This window comes from Choloepus didactylus, chromosome 9 (assembly GCF_015220235.1).
Source record: "Choloepus didactylus isolate mChoDid1 chromosome 9, mChoDid1.pri, whole genome shotgun sequence".
NCBI lineage: Eukaryota > Metazoa > Chordata > Mammalia > Pilosa > Megalonychidae > Choloepus > Choloepus didactylus.
Window position 1 is genome coordinate 111,848,679 of NC_051315.1, and position 20,995 is coordinate 111,869,673.

At 39.0% G+C, this 20,995-nt stretch overlaps 1 pseudogene; it reads right to left on the bottom strand.

Annotated features, from left to right (window-relative positions):
* Positions 1–960: 960 nt before the first annotated feature.
* LOC119544777 lies at positions 961–1,430 on the bottom strand (annotated as a pseudogene).
* Positions 1,431–20,995: the final 19,565 nt, after the last annotated feature.

Below are 20,995 nucleotides of genomic sequence, written 5' to 3' on the forward strand. Positions count from 1 at the left end.
AAAATCCTATTTATCTGTTTCTTCTTACACTGCTCGCACTTTGGGTGAAAGGTCTAGGAAACCACCTCCTACCACAAGATCTTTATGATATTTCTTTACATTTTCTTCTAAAAGTCTATGGTCTTAGTGCCAATGTTTAGGTCTTTGATCCATTTCGAGTTAATTTTTGTATAAGGTGTGAGATAAGAGTCCTCTTTCATTCTTTTGGATATGGATATTCAGTTCTCCAAACACTATATATATATATTTTTTACAACAAATGAGTTTATTTTCACCATAGGGATAACATATTGTACCTCTCTGCCAATGTTGCTTGAAAACCTTCCATGTCAAAACAATTTGACAGCAGATATAAACAGTTCAATAAATATGCAATGATCTTTCATTACAGTCCTTTAAAGACACATGTTGATTCATGCTGTTAACCTTAGGATTCCGTACATAGAATCCAAATATAAACAGCTGGGGTGAATTTCAAAGTAATGTTGGATCCCTCACTTTATTAATAATCCCACTATACCCAATAAGTTCATTTCATAAGCCCTATCATGCATTAATCATTTGGTGGCAGGAGTTAATGAAAACTTTTCCTGTTACGTCCATTGCCAGCAATGAACATCCCAAAACCGCCAAGGAAGTCATTGTTATTGCACAATATGTGAGGACCTGGAGATTTTCCAAAAGCTTAAAAAAATAAAAATTAAAAAATGGAATTATATTTGACATTTCCCAACACCTGCATTAATGCTGTATGACTAATAAAAGCACGTCAGTTGCCTGGACTGAACCAGCGATCAGCATGCACCCAGAATGCACACGAGTAAAAATGCAGTAAAAGGAAGTAGTCTTCATTGCCTACGGGTCACTTGCAGTCAAAGGTTAAAGTTCAAAGACTGAATGATCAAAGTGCTCATTTTCTCAGTAGGACTATCTTCTGTTAGGAGGGTGATAATAGTGGCATCAACAACTATCATCATGATACCACCGTTTTGTTTTCTTTGGATTCTTGTTACATGTTCAAACATAAAAAGAATTATCTGGTGGTTGTCTCTTTTCTTTGCAGCTGGAAAGCACGCTAATAATGCTAAGACAAACTGATTGGACTGAGAGTGCTGGGGACCAGTCTTCTGTTAGAATGGATAAACAGATATGACATTGCTATAAACATGAGGATGAACAGGAATATTTTCACTGGTAAACGTGACCTGAGGAGAGTCAAAAGCATATCAACTACTAAACTTAAATAGAAGCTGAAAAATTTCCCCTTCATATAAGGTAACTGGTGCACCTTCTGTATCTATGATCCACTGTGTAATTGAATTTTGAACACTCTTTTCATTTAAAGTCACCCCAGGAGGTGAGTCATTTTGCAAAGCCAACAGTTCTTTCTGTAGTTGTTTCTGCATTGAAGCCATGATGGAACCATCCCCCTCCAAACACTATTTATTGAAGAGGCTGCTCTGTCCCAGTTGTGTTGGCTTGACTGCCTTATAAAAGGTCAATTGTCCATAGATGAGAGGGTCTGTTTATGAACACTCAATTTGATTCCATTGGTCAGTGTATCTATCTTTATGCCAGTACCATGCTGTTTTGACCACTGTAGCTTTATAGTATGCTTTAAAGTCAGATAGTCTGAGACCTCCCACTTCACTCCTCTTTCTCAAGACATTTTTGGCTATTCTGGGTACCCTGCTCTTCCAAATAAATTTGGCTATTGGTTTTTCTATTTCTGCAAAGTAAGTTGTTGGAATTTTAATTGTATTGCATTGAATCTATAAATCAGTTTAGGTAGAATTAACATCATAACTATATTTAGTTTTCCCATCCAGGAACATGGTATGTTCTTTCATTTTTTTAGGTCCTATTTGATTTTTTTTTTAGCAGTTTCTTTTTCTTTTTGTTTGTTTAACTTTATCAAAAATTAAAAAACAAACAAACAATAAAAAGATAACATTTCAAACAAAACCAAAACAAAGGAATAAGTTTCTTATAGTTTTCTGTGTATTGGTATTTTGTGGCCTTGGTTAAGTTTATTCCGAAATATTTGATTCTTTTGGTTGCTTTGTAAATGGAATTTTCTGCTCCTATTGCTCATACTTGTGCAATAGTGCAATAGTGAGGAACACTACTGATTTTTGAATATTGATCTTGTCCCTGCCACTTTGCTGCATTCATTTATTAGCTCTAGTAGCATTGCTGCAGATTTTTCTGGATTTTCTATGTATAGGATCATGTCATCTGCAAACAGTGAAAGTTTTACTTCTTTGTCTCCAATTTGGATACCTTTTATTTCTTTTTCTTGTCTAATTGTTCTATCTAGAACTTCCAGCACAATGTTGAATAACAATAGTGACAGTGGGCCTCCCTGTCTTGTTCAGCCCACAAGTTTTGATATACCAAATTTTTTATTATCATTTGGTTCAAAATATTTGATTTCCACTGTGGTTTCTTCTTTGGCCCATGGGATTGTTTGACAAGTGTGTCATTTAATTTGCAAACATTTGATATTCTTTTATTTACCTTTTCCTTACTGATTTCTAGCTTAATTTTTCAGAGAACATACTCTGTATGATTTCAATCTGTAAAATTTCCTGAGATTTCCTTTATGGCACAGCTTATGATCTATTATGGTAATTGTTCAATGTGCCCTTGAAAAGAATGTGTATTTTGCAGTTGGTGAGTGTAATGATTGCATATCATTTAGGTCAATTTCATTAATTATATTGTTCAAATCTCCTATATCCTTCTTATTTTTTGCCTACTTATTCTATTAGTTACTGAGAGAGATGGTTAAAATTTCCAACTATGATTGTGGATCTGTATGTTTCTCCTTTTAGTTCTGTCAATTCTGCTTTATATATTTTGAAGCTATGTTTTTGTTGCTTATATATTTAAGAGTTTTACATTTTCCTATTAAAATATCCATTTCATCATTATGTAAGACTTTATTTTTTTAATTGTTTTTGTTTTATTATTCTGTTTTTTCAAGTAACACCTTTCTCCTTACAGTCTATTTTATGTGATTCTAGTACAGCTACACCAGCTTCCTTTTGATAAGTGTCTTCATGGCACTTTTTTTTTTTAATCCCTTTACTTTCAACCTTCTTATGTCTTTCTATTTAGGGTTTGTTTCCTTTAACCAGCATATAGTTGGTGTTTTATATTTTGCCCAGTCTGGCAATCTTTGTCTTTTAATTTAAATACTTATTTGATTTATGTTATTGTAATTACTGATACTCTGGGGTGTGAAATACATACCATTTTACTATTTCTTTTCTATTTGACCTGTATGGTTGTTGTTTTTTAACTTCTTGCCTTCTTTTGGATTATTATTTTTTTTTATTATTCTATTTCCCCCTCTAATACCTTGTTAGTTATGATTTATTATTGTTTCTGTGATTATCCAAGATATTGCAGTACATATACTTGACTTAAGGAAATCTTTTTATATTAGTACTTGTGCCAGTTTGAATGTATTGTGTCCCCCAAACGCCATTATCTTTGATGCAATCTTTTGTGGGCAGATGTTATCAGTTTTGATTAGATTTCTTTGAGTGTTTCTTTGGAGATGTGCCCCACCCAGCTGTGGGTGATGACTCTGATTGCATATTTCCATGGAAGTGTGGCCCCACCCATTTAGGGTGGGCCTTGATCACTGGAGCCATATAAATGAGCTGACGGGCAGAGGGAACGCAGTGCAGCTGTGAGTGATGTTTTGCAGAGGAGCTACAGCTAAGAGGGACACTTTGAAGAAAGCACAGAAGCTGCAGATGAGAGACATTCTGAAGACGGCCGCTGAAAGCAGACTCCTGCTCTGGAGAAGCTGAGAGAGGACAAATATCCCAAGTGCAACTAAGAGTGACATTTTTGAGGAACTGCAGCCTAAAGAGGAACGTCCTGGGAGAAAGCCATTTTGAAACCAGAATTTTGGAGCAGATGCCAGCCATGTGCCTTCCCAGCTAATGGAGGTTTTTTGGACACCATTGGCCATCCTCCAGTGAAGGTACTCAATTGCTGATGTGTTACCTTGGACACTTCATGGCCTTAAGACTGTAACTGTGTAACCAAATAAACCCCTTTTATAAAAGCCAATCCATTTCTTGTGTTTTGCATTCTGGCAGCATTAGCAAACCAGAACAGTACTCTTACCCTTTCCAGACAATGCAAGGACCTATAACACTTCACTTCAATTTAGTACCTTCTTGCCTTTCATGCTATTGTTGTCATGTATTTTCTTTTAATATATTTTAAACCTCACCTTGGATCCCTTTTATTGTTTTAAAAATACATTATCCAATAAAATTTGCCTACAAATTAACACTTTTTAGTGCTTTTCATTCTCTCTACATTTCCCTTCTCTCTGAGAACTTGGCCTCCCGGGTCCTTCATACAGCTATGATTTATGGTTTATCCAGCTTTATTATTTGTTTTCATTGGGGAAGTTATTCTGATTCTACCTACTTCATCATAGCCTGGAGCAGAGATCCTTTATTGAGTCTTTAATCTTTCCATGACTTCTGGCTCTTTCTGCTTAGCATAGAAAATCGTATGAACTATTCACAGTTTCCTAGACCATTTCATATCTCTGTCTTTGTTCATACTGTTCCTTCTCCCTGTTCTCAGCATCCCCCTTGTTTATAAGGTCAAGGCTTAGTCATCCTAAGTCTCAGTTCATGTTAATTCCTCTGAGACATTTTCTCAGACTCTCCTTTCTCTCTTGCGTCCTAGATGAACCTCTGTTGTACTGATTATCAAATTGTACCATAACTGTTTTCCATCCTTTACCCAAGACTTACAGGAGATTCTTTAGGTATTTCTGCACCTAGTACAGTGCCTGGTAGGAGGTTTGTTGAATGAATGAATGATGAGAATATCCTTTAGATCATCCTTCTTACATCTTGTGTAGGTTAGGCTCCTTTGATTGCAAGGGATGGAGACCCCCACATCATAGTTTATTTGATCATATCAGTTTATTCTAAAGCTACACATGGCCAGAAAATCAATAGACATTTCACAAAAACTGGGAAGAAGTCATCCTTGTTTAGTCTGGAACATAATCTGAGAACTAGAAGATGGTTTGGGATCTTAAGCAAAATTTGGCTATGGATATATTGTCGTGCCCTCAGTAATAGCAGTTCTTCAATTCCTTGCCATTATGGTGATTCATATTGTTTCTTTGATTCTCCTACTCCTCATTATTTCAAAAATTGATTTATTTTTTATTAGAGAAGTTGTAGGTTTACAGAAAAATCATGTAGAAAATACAGGATTCCCATAGGCCCTCCCTCACACACTCAAGTTTTTATATCAGAACAATTTGCATTAGTGTGGCAGCTTTGTTACAATTGATGAAGCAATATTATTATATTATGCTATTAACTAGAGTCCACAGTTTACATTGCATTTCATTGTTTGTGTTGTACAGTCCTGTGGGTTTTTTTAAAAATTTTATTCCAGTAACATATACATAACCTAAAATTTCCCCTTGTATTTACATTCAAATATATAATTCAGTGGTATTAATTACATTCACAATATTGTGCTACCATCACCACCATCCATTACCAAAACTTTCCATCACCCCAAACAGAAACTATCAGTTAAGCATTTACTCCCCATTCCCTATTCCCACCCTGGCCCCTGGTAACCTGTATTCTGTTTTTGACTCTATGAATTTGCTTATTCTAATTATTTCATATGAGTGAGATCATACAATATTTGACCTTTGTGCACAGCTTATTTCACTAAATGTCTTCAATGTTCATCCATGTTGCCATATGCATCAGAACCTCGTTCTTTTTACAGCTGAGTAATATGTTGCTATATGTATACACCACATTTTGTTTATCCATTCATCTGCTGATGGACACTTGGGTTGCTTCCATCTTTTGGCAATTGTCAATAATGTTACTATGAACTCGGTGTGCAAATATATGTTCAAGTCCCTGCATTTAATTCTTTTGGGTATATACCCAAAGTGGGATTGCCGGGTCATATGATAATTCTATACTTAACTTTCTGAGGAATTGCCAAACTCTCTTCCACAGCAGCTGTACCATTTTACATTAACACCCACAATAAATGAGTGTTCCTATTTCTCCACATCCTCTTCAACACTTATTTTCAGTTTTTAAAATAGTGGCCATCCTAGTGGGTGTGGTTTTGATTTGCACTTCCCTAATGGCTTATGATGTTGAGCTTCTTTTCAAGTGCTTACTGATTAATTGCATGTCCTCTTTGGAGAAATGTCTATTTAAGTTTTTTGCTCATTTTTAAATTGGGTTGTTTGTCTTTTAGTTGCTGAGTTGTAGAAATTCTTTCTATATCCTGGATATTGAACCCTTATTGGGCATGTGGCTTTGTGCCAGTTTGTGTATATTATGTCCCCCAGAAAAAGCCATATTCTTTAACACTATCTTGTAGGGGCAGATTGATTAATCTTTTTGATTATGGTGTGCCCTCTTGATTGAATGTTTCCATGGAGATTTGATCCCACCCATTCAGTGTAGATCTTGATTAGTTTACTGGAGTCCTTTAAAGGGAGCTCACACAGAGAGCAGAGAGGTGAAAATGCCCCAGGATATGCTAAGCCAGGAGACCCAGATGCTTGCTGATGCTTGGAGATACTAGCCCAGAGTTGCCCTGGAGAAGCTAAGAGACAACCAAATGCCCTGAGAGCAGCTGAGAGAGACATTTTGGAGATGGCCATTGAAAATAGGTGTTCAGAGATGTTTGGAGATGCTAACCCGTAGTTTGCTCTGGAGAAGCTAAGAGAGACAAGCCCAGAGTCATTTTGGAGAACACCATTTTGAAATGCAACCCAGGAGCAAAGGACCAGCAGATGCCAGCCATGTGCCTTCTCAGCTGATAGAGGTGTTCTGGATGCCATCGGCCATTCTTCAGTGGAGGTATCATCTTGTTGATGCCTTAATTTGGACACTCTTACGGCATTAAAACTTTAAATCTGTACCCAAATAAACCCGCTTTATAAAAGCCAATCCATTTCTGGTATTTTGCATAATGGCAGCATTAGCAAATCGGAACAGGCTTTCAAATACTTTCTCCCATTGTATTGATTGTTGTTGTTGTTTTATACTTTCGTGAGAAAGTCCTTTGATGCACCGAAGTTTTAAATTTTGGTGAGTTCCCATTTATCTATTATTATTTTGTTGCTCATTCTTTTGGTGTAAAGTCTAAGAAATTATTGCCTAACGTAAGGTCCTGAAGTGCTTCCTTGCTTTTTTCTAGGAGTTTATTGTTTTGGTTTTACATTTATGTCTTTGATCCGTCTTGAGTTGAGTTTTGTGTATGGTAGATAGGAGTCCACCTTCACTCTTTGCATATGGAGATCCAGTTTTCCCAGCATTGTTTATTGAAGAGACTACTCTTTCTCCATTGAGCAGACACGACACTGTTTTCAAAAATCAAATAGCCATAGATGTAAGGGTTTATTTCTGAACTTTCAATTAGAATCCATTCTCCTACTCTTCTTACTGGCAAATAACCCCTTCAATCTCTTCTCTGAATATTGCTTGTTTGTTTGATTGTTTGTTGCTCATGGCTTCTGCTTCCTTACAGCCTGAAGACCTCTGCTACCTGCCACCTCAATGTGTATTCTTTCAGTATCTCAACCTGGCATCAGTTTCCACCTTCTCCTGTGTCTCAGTTTCACCTCCACAAGAAAGGTAATCTGATTGGTTCAGTTCAGACCTGGTCAGTTCTGTTGGGCAATGCTCTTATGTCAGGCCACCTCATAGTCATCCATTCATCCATCCATTTGTTTATTCAACAAATATGCACAGGTCACTGACCCAGTTCTAGATTGTTTATCCAATACCCAATCCTGGCCTGATAGCAGTGGTTGGAGAGTGGAATGGAGGGCAAGGTCATACAGTGGTAACAGCATGGAGAAATATAGTTAAGAAACTACCTTAGGAGGGAGGCGGGGCAAGATGGCAGACTGGTGAGCTGTAAGTTTTAGTTACTCCTCCAGGAAAGTAGGTAAAAAGCCAGGAACTGCGTGGACTGGACACCACAGAGCAATCTGTCTTTGGGCATACTTCATACAACACTCATGAAAATGTCGAACTGCTGAGATCAGCGAAATCTGTAAGTTTTTGCAGCCAGGGGACCCGCGCCCCTCCCTGCCAGGCTCAGTCCCGTGGGAGGAGGAGCTGCCAGCTCCGGGAAGGAGAAGGGAGAACTGCAGTGGTAGCCCTTCTCAGAAACTCATTCTACTGATCCAGACTCCAACCATAGATAGACTGAGACCAGACACCAGAGAATCTGAGAGCTGCCAGCCCAGCAGAGAGGAGATAGGCATAGAAAAAAAAAAAAAAATAACACGAAAAACTCCAAAATAAAAGCAGAGGATTTTTGGAGTTCTGGTGAACACAGAAAGGGGAAGGGCGGAGCTCAGGCCTTGAGGCGCATATGCAAATCCTGAAGAAAACCTGATCTCTCTGCCCTGTGGACCTTTCCTTAATGGCCCTGGTTGCTTTGTCTATTAGCATTTCAATAACCCATTAGATCTGTGAGGAGGGCCCTTTTTTTTTTAATCCTTTTTTCCTTTTCTAAAACAATTACTCTAAGAAGCCCAATACAGAAAGCTTCAAAGAATTGCAATTTGGGCACGTCAAGTCAAGAGCAGAACTAAGAGAGCTCTGAGACAAAAGGCAATAATCCAGTGGCTGAGAAAATTCACTAAACACCACAACTTCCCAAGAAAAGGGGGGTGTCCGCTCACAGCCACCATCCTGGTGGACAGGAAACACTCCTGCCCATCGCCAGCCCCATAGCCCAGAGCTGCCCCAGACAACCCAGTGTGATGGAAGTGCTTCAAATAACAGGCACACACCACAAAACTGGGCGTGGACATTAGCCTTCCCTGCAACCTCAGCTGAATGTCCCAGAGCTGGGAAGGTGGAGCAGTGTGAATTAACAAAGCCCCATTCAGCCATCATTTCAGCAGACTGGGAGCCTCCGTACACAGCCCAGCAGCCCAGAACTGCCCTGGGGGGACGGCACTCACCTGTGACATAGCACAGTCATCCCTCAACAGAGGACCCGGGGTGTACAGCCTGGAAGAGGGGCCCACTTGCAAGTCTCAGGAGCCATACGCCAATACCAAGGACTTGTGGGTCAGTGGCAGAGACAAACTGTGGCAGGACTGAACTGAAGGATTAGACTATTGCAGCAGCTTTAAAACTCTAGGATCATCAGGGAGATTTGATTGTTAGGGCCAACCCCCTCCCCGACTGCCCAGAAACACGCCCCACATACAGGGCAGGCAACACCAACTACACACGCAAGCTTGGTACACCAATTGGGCCCCACAAGACTCACTCCCCCACTCACCAAAAAGGCTAAGCAGGGGAGAACTGGCTTGTGGAGAACAGGTGGCTCGTGGACGCCACCTGCTGGTTAGTTAGAGAAAGTGTACTCCACGAAGCTGTAGATCTGATAAATTAGAGATAAGGACTTCAATAGGTCTACAAACCCTAAAAGAACCCTATCAAGTTCAGCAAATGCCACGAGGCCAAAAACAACAGAAAATTATAAAGCATATGAAAAAACCAGACGATATGGATAACCCAAGCCCAAGCACCCAAATCAAAAGACCAGAAGAGACACAGCACCTAGAGCAGCTACTCAAAGAACTAAAGATGAACAATGAGACCATAGTACGGGATATGAAGGAAATCAAAAAGACTCTAGAAGAGCATAAAGAAGACATTGCAAGACTAAATAAAAAAATGGATGATCTTATGGAAATTAAAGAAACTGTTGACCAAATTAAAAAGATTCTGGACACTCATAGTACAAGACTAGGGGAAGTTGAACAACGAATCAGTGACCTGGAAGATGACAGAATGGAAAATGAAAGCATAAAAGAAAGAATGGGGAAAAAAATTGAAAAAATCAAAATGGACCTCAGGGATATGATAGATAATATGAAACGTCCAAATATAAGACTCATTGGTGTCCCAGAAGGGGAAGAAAAGGGTAAAGGTCTAGGAAGAGTATTCAAAGAAATTGTTGGGGAAAACTTCCCAAATCTTCTGAACAACATAAATACACAAATCATAAATGCTCAGCGAACTCCAAATAGAATAAATCCAAATAAAACCACTCCGAGACAGATACTGATCACACTGTCAAACACAGAAGAGAAGGAGCAAGTTCTGAAAGCAGCAAGAGAAAAGCAATTCACCACATACAAAGGAAACAGCATAAGACTAAGTAGTGACTACTCAGCAGCCACCATGGAGGCGAGAAGGCAGTGGCACGATATATTTAAAATTCTGAGTGAGAAAAATTTCCAGCCAAGAATACTTTATCCAGCAAAGCTCTCCTTCAAATTTGAGGGAGAGCTTAAATTTTTCACAGACAAACAAATGCTGAGAGAATTTGCTAACAAGAGACCTGCCCTACTGGAGATACTAAAGGGAGCCCTACAGACAGAGAAACAAAGAAAGGACAGAGAGACTTGGAGAAAGGTTCAGTACTAAAGAGATTCGGTATGGGTACAAAAAAGGATATTAATAGAGAGAGGGAAAAATATGGCAAACATAAACCAAAGGATAAGATGGCCGATTCAAGAAATGCCTTCACGGTTTTAACGTTGAATGTAAATGGATTAAACTCCCCAATTAAAAGATATAGATTCGCAGAATGGATCAAAAAAAATGAACCATCAATATGTTGCATACAAGAGACTCATCTTAGACACAGGGACACAAAGAAACTGAAAGTGAAAGGATGGAAAAAATATTTCATGCAAGCTACAGCCAAAAGAAAGCAGGTGTAGCAATATTAATCTCAGATAAAATAGACTTCAAATGCAGGGATGTTTTGAGAGACAAAGAAGGCCACTACATACTAATAAAAGGGGCAATTCAGCAAGAAGAAATAACAATCGTAAATGTCTATGCACCCAATCAAGGTGCCACAAAATACATGAGAGAAACACTGGCAAAACTAAAGGAAGCAATTGATGTTTCCACAATAATTGTGGGAGACTTCAACACATCACTCTCTCCTATAGCTAGATCAACCAGACAGAAGACCAATAAGGAAATTGAAAACCTAAACAATCTGATAAATGAATTAGATTTAACAGACATATACAGGACATTACATCCCAAATCACCAGGATACACATACTTTTCTAGTGCTCACGGAACTTTCTCCAGAATAGATCATATGCTGGGACATAAAACAAGCCTCAATAAATTTAAAAAGATTGAAATTATTCAAAGCACATTCTCTGACCACAATGGAATACAATTAGAAGTCAATAACCATCAGAGACTTAGAAAATTCACAAATACCTGGAGGTTAAACAACACACTCCTAAACAATCAGTGGGTTAACGAAGAAAATAGCAAGAGAAATTGCTAAATATATAGAGACGAATGAAAATGAGAACACAACATACCAAAACCTATGGGATGCAGCAAAAGCAGTGCTAAGGGGGAAATTTATAGCACTAAACACATATATTAAAAAGGAAGAAAGAGCCAAAATCAAAGAACTAATGGATCAACTGAAGAAGCTAGAAAATGAACAGCAAACCAATCCTAAACCAAGTACAAGAAAAGAAATAACAAGGATTAAAGCAGAAATAAATGACATAGAGAACAAAAAAACAATAGAGGATAAATATCACCAAAAGTTGGTTCTTTGAGAAGATCAACAAGATTGACAAGCCCCTAGCTAGACTGACAAAATAAAAAAGAGAGAAGACCCATATAAACAAAATAATGAATGAAAAAGGTGACATAACTGCAGATCCTGAAGAAATTAAAAAAATTATAAGAGGATATTATGAACAACTGTATGGCAACAAACTGGACAATGTAGAAGAAATGGACAATTTCCTGGAAACATATGAACAACCTAGACTGACCAGAGAAGAAATAGAAGACCTCAACCAACCCATCACAAGCAAAGAGATCCAATCAGTCATCAAAAATCTTCCCACTAATAAATGCCCAGGGCCAGATGGCTTCACAGGGGAATTCTACCAAACTTTCCAGAAAGAACTGACACCAATCTTACTCAAACTCTTTCAAAACATTGAAGAAAATGGAACACTACCTAACTCATTTTATGAAGCTAACATCAATTTAATACCAAAACCAGGCAAAGATGCTACAAAAAAGGAAAACTACCGGCCAATCTCCCTAATGAATATAGATGCAAAAATCCTCAACAAAATACTTGCAAATCGAATCCAAAGACACATTCAAAAAATCATACACCATGACCAAGTGGGGTTCATTCCAGGCATGCAAGGATGGTTCAACATAAGAAAAACAATCAATGTATTACAACACATTAACAAGTCAAAAGGGAAAAATCAATTGATCATCTCAATAGATGCTGAAAAAGCATTTGACAAAATCCAACATCCCTTTTTGATAAAAACACTTCAAAAGGTAGGAATTGAAGGAAACTTCCTCAACATGATAAAGAGCATATATGAAAAACCCACAGCCAGCATAGTACTCAATGGTGAGAGACTGAAAGCCTTCCCTCTAAGATCAGGAACAAGACAAGGATGCCCGCTGTCACCACTGTTATTCAACATTGTGCTGGAAGTGCTAGCCAGGGCAATCCAGCAAGACAAAGAAATAAAAGGCATCCAAATTGGAAAAGAAGAAGTAAAACTGTCATTGTTTGCAGATGATATGATCTTATATCTAGAAAACCCTGAGAAATCAACGATACACCTACTAGAGCTAATAAACAAATTTAGCAAAGTAGCGGGATACAAGATTAATGCACGTAAGTCAGTAATGTTTCTATATGCTAGAAATGAACAAACTGAAGAGACACTCAAGAAAAAGATACCATTTTCAATAGCAACTAAAAAAATCAAGTACCTAGGAATCAACTTAACCAAAGATGTAAAAGACCTATACAAAGAAAACTACATAACTCTACTAAAACAAATAGAAGGGGACCTTAAAAGATGGAAAAATATTCCATGTTCATGGATAGGAAGGCTAAATGTCATTAAGATGTCAATTCTACCCAAACTCATCTACAGATTCAATGCAATCCCAATCAAAATTCCAACAACCTACTTTGCAGACTTGGAAAAGCTATTTATCAAATTTATTTGGAAAGGGAAGATGCCTCGAATTGCTAAAGACACTCTAAAAAAGAAAAACGAAGTGGGAGGACTTACACTCCCTGACTTTGAAGCTTATTATAAAGCCACAGTTGCCAAAACAGCATGGTACTGGCACAAAGATAGACATATAGATCAATGGAATCAAATTGAGAATTCAGAGATAGACCCTCAGATCTATGGCCGAGTGATCTTTGATAAGGCCCCTAAAGTCACTGAACTGAGCCATAATGGTCTTTTCAACAAATGGGGCTGGGAGAGTTGGATATCCATATCCAAAAGAATGAAAGAGGACCCCTACCTCACCCCCTACACAAAAATTAACTCAAAATGGACCAAAGATCTCAATATAAAAGAAAGTACCATAAAACTCCTAGAAGATAATGTAGGAAAACATCTTCAAGACCTTGTATTAGGCGGCCACTTCCTAGACTTTACACCCAAAGCACAAGCAACAAAAGAGAAAATAGATAAATGGGAACTCCTCAAGCTTAGAAGTTTCTGCACCTCAAAGGAATTTCTCAAAAAGGTAAAGAGGCAGCCAACTCAATGGGACAAAATTTTTGGAAACCATGTATCTGACAAAAGACTGATATCTTGCATATACAAAGAAATCCTACAACTCAATGACAATAGTACAGACAGCCCAATTATAAAATGGGCAAAAGATATGAAAAGACAGTTCTCTGAAGAGGAAATACAAATGGCCAAGAAACACATGAAAAAATGTTCAGCTTCACTAGCTATTAGAGAGATGCAAATTAAGACCACAATGAGATACCATCTAACCCCGGTTAGAATGGCTGCCATTAAACAAACAGGAAACTACAAATGCTGGAGGGGATGTGGAGAAATTGGAACTCTTATTCATTGTTGGTGGGACTGTATAATGGTTCAGCCACTCTGGAAGTCAGTCTGGCAGTTCCTTAGAAAACTAGATATAGAGCTACCATTCGATCCAGCGATTGCACTTCTCGGTATATACCCGGAAGATCGGAAAGCAGTGACACGAACAGATATCTGCACGCCAATGTTCATAGCAGCATTATTCACAATTGCCAAGAGATGGAAACAACCCAAATGTCCTTCAACAGATGAGTGGATAAATAAAATGTGGTATATACACACGATGGAATACTACGTGGCAGTAAGAAGGAACGATCTGGTGAAACATATGACAACATGGATGAACCTTGAAGGATAATGCTGAGCGAAATAAGCCAGGCACAAAAAGAGAAATATTATATGCTACTACTAATGTGAACTTTGAAAAATGTAAAACAAATGGTTTATAATGTAGAATGTAGGGGAACTAGCAGTAGAGAGCAATTAAGGAAGGGGGAACAATAATCCAAGAAGAACAGATAAGCTATTTAACGTTCTGGGGATGCCCAGAAATGACTATGGTCTGTTAATTTCTGATGGATATAGTAGGAACAAGTTCACAGAAATGTTGCTATATTAGGTAACTTTCTTGGGGTAAAATAGGAACATGTTGGAAGTTAAGCAGTTATCTTAGGTTAGTTGTCTTTTTCTTACCCCCTTGTTATGGTCTCTTTGAAATGTTCTTTTATTGTATGTTTGTTTTCTTTTTAACTTTTTTTTTTCATACAGTTGATTTAAAAAAGAAGGGAAAGTTAAAAAAAAAAAAAAGAAAGAAAAACAAGGAAAAAAAAAAAAAGATGTAGTGCCCCCTTGAGGAGCCTGTGGAGAATGCAGGGGTATTCGCCTACCCCACCTCCATGGTTGCTAACATGACCACAGACATAGGGGACTGGTGGTTTGATGGGTTGAGCCCTCTACCATAAGTTTTACCCTTGGGAAGACGGTTGCTGCAAAGGAGAGGCTAGGCCTCCCTGTATTTGTGCCTAAGAGTCTCCTCCTGAATGCCTCTTTGTTGCTCAGATGTGGCCCTCTCTCTCTGGCTAAGCCAACTTGAAAGGTGAAATCACTGCCCTCCCCCCTACGTGGGATCAGACACCCAGGGAAGTGAATCTCCCTGGCAACGTGGAATATGACTCCCGGGGAGGAATGTAGACCCGGCATCGTGGGATGGAGAACATCTTCTTGACCAAAAGGGGGATGTGAAAGGAAATGAAATAAGCTTCAGTGGCAGAGAGATTCCAAAACGAGCCGAGAGATCACTCTGGTGGGCACTCTTACGCACACTTTAGACAACCTTTTTTAGGTTCTAAAGAATTGGGGTAGCTGGTGGTGGATACCTGAAACTATTAAACTACAACCCAGAACCCATGAATCTCGAAGACAGTTGTATAAAAATGTAGCTTATGAGGGGTGACAGTGGGATTGGGAATGCCATAAGGACCAAACTCCACTTTGTCTAGTTTATGGATCGATGTGTAGAAAAGTAGGGGAAGCAAACAAACAGACAAAGGTACCTAGTGTTCTTTTTTACTTCAATTGCTCTTTTTCACTCTAATTATTATTCTTGTTATTTTTGTGTGTGTGCTAATGAAGGTGTCAGGGATTGATTTAGGTGATGAATGTACAACTATGTAATGGTACTGTAAACAATCGAAAGTACAATTTGTTTTGTATGACTGCGTGGTATGTGAATATATCTCAATAAAATGATGATAAAAAAAAAAAAAAACTAACGGACAAATGGGGTGGGATGGGGGGGTGATTTGGGTGTTCTTTTTTCACTTTTATTTTTTTATTCTTGTTCTGGTTCTTTGTGATGTAAGGAAAATGTTCAGAGATAGATTGTGGTGATGAACGCATTACTATGTTATCATACTGTGGACAGTGGATTGTATACCATGGATATTGTATGGTGTGTGAATGTATTTCAATAAAACTGAATTTAATAAAAAAAAAAAAAAAAAAAAAAAAAAAAAATAAGGGAAAGTTAAAAAAAAAAAAAAGAAAAAAAAAAAAGGAAAAAAAAAAAAATATTTATTGCCCCCTTGAGGAGCCTGTGGAGAATGCAGGGGTATTCGCCTACCCCACCTCCATGGTTGCTAACATGACCACAGACATAGGGGACTGGTGGTTTGATGGGTTGAGCCCTCTACCATAAGTTTTACCCTTGGGAAGACGGTTGCTGCAAAGGAGAGGCTAGGCCTCCCTATATTTGTGCCTAAGAGTCTCCTCCTGAATGCCTCTTTGTTGCTCAGATGTGGCCCTCTCTCTCTGGCTAAGCCAACTTGAAAGGTGAAATCACTGCCCTCCCCCGTACGTGGGATCAGACACCCAGGGGAGTGCATCTCCCTGGCAACGTGGAATATGACTCCCGGGGAGGAATGTAGACCCGGCATCATGGGATGGAGAACATCTTCTTGACCAAAAGGGGGATGTGAAAGGAAATGAAATAAGCTTCAGTGGCAGAGAGATTCCAAAACGAGCCGAGAGATCACTCTGGTGAGCACTCTTACGCACACTTTAGACAACCCTTTTTAGTTTCTAAAGAATTGGGGTAGCTGGTGGTGGATACCTGAAACTATCAAACTACAACCCAGAACCCATGAATCTCGAAGACAGTTGTATAAAAATGTAGCTTATGAGGGGTGACAATGGGATTGGGAAAGCCATAAGGACCAAACTCCACTTTGTCTAGTTTATGGATGGATGTGTAGAAAAGTAGGGGAAGGAAACAGACAGACAAAGGTACCCAGTGTTCTTTTTTACTTCAATTACTCTTTTTCACTCTAATTATTATTCTTGTTATTTTTGTGTGTGTGCTAATGAAGGTGTCAGGGATTGATTTAGGTGATGAATGTACAACTATGTAATGGTACTGTAAACAATCGAAAGTACAATTTGTTTTGTATGACTGTGTGGTATGTGAATATATCTCAATAAAATGATGATAAAAAAAAAAAAGAAAAAAAGAAACTACCTTAGGATGGGTCTGTAGACATATCATGCATTCTAAGCTTTGGTCAGTTCAGGAAAAAAAATCATTTGTTTCAGCAAGATTTTTGACAAAAATGGTTGGGAAATAATTTAAAATGGAGAACTCTAGTGCTGAGGGTGATATTTTGTGTTACCTGTCAATAAGAGGGTCTTTTGCTTGAGACGTGAGTGCTGAAGGTGACTGAGTTAATTTTAAGGTGAAGGTGACTTGCCCAGTGTATGTTTGTCCCACCTTTGCTGCAAGAGCACCTACAAGAAGTGCTGATTCCCCAGGAAATTCTGCTCTCTAAAGTCATGAAATAGATAACCTTGGTTTGGAAGATATTCACGGGAAAGATGCTCAGAATGTTTGATTTTGAGCATGACATAACTGCACAGTTTATAAATTAAATGAGCTGATCTGTTGAGTAGTTGTTGAGATTATCCTTCCAGATGCTGAAGGGTGTTAGCTAAAAATGGGGACTTGACATTGAGTTGTTCTTTCTGGATAGATTCAGGCTTTCTTTCTTTTAGCAATTTCTTTAAATTGTGAAATGTGTCATGCATACTGAAGCATATTAAATGTATATGTAGAGGATAGAGATTAATAGTTCCATGGAGATCCCCGTACCTAGGTTAAGAAATAGAAGTTCACCAGGGTCTTGTATGCCCCTCGTGGGCCCTTCCACAATTATATCTCCCTCTTTCCCTGGACAGAGGCAAACTCCTCCCTGTATTCTGTGTTAATCATCCCCTAGTTTTCTTTATATAACATCTTTATATTCCTCTACTATGTATTGTTTTGTTTTGTAAAACCAAGTAACATGCACAAAACTGACTGGGTAAGAGTGGGGATAGTTGCTGCTTTAGATGAAGGCCCCCAGGAGGTCAGATGAAAGAGCCTCTGGGTCAGAGGAGACCTCATTTTCCCTGAGCATTTACAGCAAAGTCACAGGTAAGTCTATGGGAAACAGAGCTCATCAATATAAGAGTTCTTCTACAGAGTGTTTGTAAATTTTGGAAATTTTTTATAAGTTAAAAAAGAGTAAGCCTGTTCTAAATATAAAATTACCAAAGGGTATAATCTAAGGCAAGTTTTCTCAATTTGCACACTCTTGCCATCTATTAACATTTGGGGCCAGATAATTCTTTCATCAGGGGAGGGGGCTGTCTTGTGCCTTGTAGGATGTTTAACAGCATCCCTGGCCTCTACCCACCAGATGCCAGTAGCAAAATTCCATCCCTAAAAAAAAAAATGGAAAAGAACCAGAGACCAAATTATGAACATTGGGTACGGATTTGGTCAGGGAGAGTGGGATGCTCTGTATTTTCTGATTTTAAGTTCCCATGGCCTACTTTGAGCTCTCAGAAATAGGTCAGAGCAAAACACTTTTGGTGGGTGTGCAATAATATCTTCAGGTAACCCAGGTAACAAATCATGGAGGCAGGGAGCAGATAATTCATCAACACACCGTCACGACAAGCCTCTCAGTAATGCTCCAAACTTCAGAACGAGCTAAAGATTTATCACCAGTCAGGAGGGGCTAGGAAACAAGCCTTCCAGAAAGAAGAGAAGGAAAGCTTCAGTGTCTGTGATGACAATGATGATGGTGGTGGTGGAGGTAGTGGTGGTGCCTGAGTGTTTACTCTGAGCCTGGCCTGGTGCTAAGCAGTGTCCATGGACTGTCTTATTTAATCCTCATAACAATCCATAGAGGTAGATATTAATAAAATGCTCATTTTTCCAAATGACAAAATTGACCCTCCAAGAGATTAAGTAATTTTGCGCAGCTGGTAAATTGTGAAGCCAGTGTTTTCAACTTGGTGTGTGCCAGGGATTGGACCATGTCATCTGGTAGGGAAAGAAGTGAAGAGACCAGCATGGGTTGGCAGTGAATTGGTGGGCGTATGCTTGGGCTAGTGGAATGATAATGAAAATAATAGTCCACATTTATTGAGCATTTACTAAGTGCCTGCCACTGTTCCAAGCACTTTGATGCATCAACTTGAGGTGAAATGAAACCCAAATACATAGAGCTGGCACACGATGGACCAAGCTTACAGCACTTGGAAACACTTGAAAATAACCCCTGGCCACATCAAGTTGGAAAAAACAAAGCCCCACCTGCATTGAAAATGTTCCCTCTGATCAGAGGTGTCCATTCACTCAACATGCATTTAGGAACAGTCTGTTGCCTGCCAGGCACTGTTCTATGTACTGAGGTCACAGCAGAGCCCAGGACAGACATTCTAGAAGGAAAGGGGCCAGAAACATAAAAATAAACAAACAAACAAACAAATAAATAAATAAATCTATCTTCAAAGGGGTTTATTTTGATCCTCTCACCAACACCATATGCTGTTTGATTTTGCCACCAGGTCCTACAAAACTGTGCTGTTGCCTAATTTCCTGTCAGCGAGGCTTTCCCGGGAACTGTTTGTGTGCCAGGTTCCATGTGCAGAGTCATGGGCCCAAGGATGAATCAGATGAAGTCTCTGTCCTTGAGGGGCACAATGTGGGGGACAGATAGGGAAATGAATAATTAGATCACAGGTGATTTGTCCTGTGATTGAGGTGTCCACAAGATTCTGTGGGAGCAGAGAAGAGTGACTAATTCCACCTGGGGGTGTCAGATAATGTTTAACGGAGGAGGGGACATTTCAAGTGGGTGTGCAGCAGGGCTCATGCCCAGATTGCCAGGTGGAGATGAAGAGAAAAACATCTTGATGGGGGGGAGATTGGGGACAGGATGCTAAGTAGTGAAATCTGGACTCGGCATGGACAACCCAGAACCCTCAGACTATGGTAAGGGTGGGGAGGGAGTCCACAGGAACTAATGATTTATGATTTATTGAAAAGGAGGTTTGAGGCTTGTGTTGGTACTGCTTAAAATGACTGGCAACCCACCCACTGTTTCTCTATGCAGAAATCATCTAGAAATCCATCATATTTTCTCCAGCCTATGTTTAAATTAAGGTGTCAAATAGCCTTGTAGCATGGCTGTACACTTTTGGGAAGCATGTAAATTGGAGACATATTCCCCTTGGAGGGCAGTTTGGAAACATCCATCAAAATTACAAAAGTTTGTGAGCCAGCCAGCAATTTCATTTCTAGGAATTTATCCTCAGATGCCCTCACTCACATGTGAAATGTGCAAGTATTCATCGCGTCATTGTAATAGCAAAAGTGTGAAACAAATTAAATGTTCATCAACAGGGAATTGGTTAGTACATTATGGTCTCTCTTTAAAATGGAATACTATTGAGTCTAAAAAGAAAACACAGAATAAGGTAGCTCTTTATGTCCTGTTTGGAATGATTTCTAAGATATATTGTCCAGTGGAAAAAACAAGGGGCAGAACCATTTGTATAAAATCGGAATGGAAAAAATTTAATACCTCCATGATGTGTCTGAATTGCTGAATTAAGGAATCCTGACTGTCCTACTTCCAGACTCCTTGTTATGTGTGATAAGAAACTCCTTATTGCTGACACCAGATGAGAAGAGTCTTCTGTGACCTCTAGCCCAAAGCATTCTGTGCCAGTTTGATGTATTATGTCCCCTAAAATGCCATTATCTTTGATGCAGTCTTGTGTGGACAGACATATTAGTGTTGATTAGATTTTGGAATCCTTTGGGTGTTTCCATGGAGATGTGATTCAGTCAACTGTGGACAAGACCTTTGGTTGGATAATTTCCGTGAAGTGTTGCTCCATCCACTCAGGGTGGGTCTGAATGAAATTACTGGAGCACTATATAAGCTCAGACAGAAAGGAGAGAGCTTGCTACAGTCAAGAGGGACACTTTGAAGAATGCACAGAAGCTGAGAAGAGTAGCTGCAGATGAGAGACAGTTTGAAGATGGCTGTTGAAAGCAGACTCTTGCTCCAGAGCAACTTAAGACAGGACAAAACCCCAAGAGCAACTGAGAGTGATATTTTGAGAGAGGAAGAAAGCCATTTTGAAACCAGAACTTGGAGCAGACACCAGCCACGT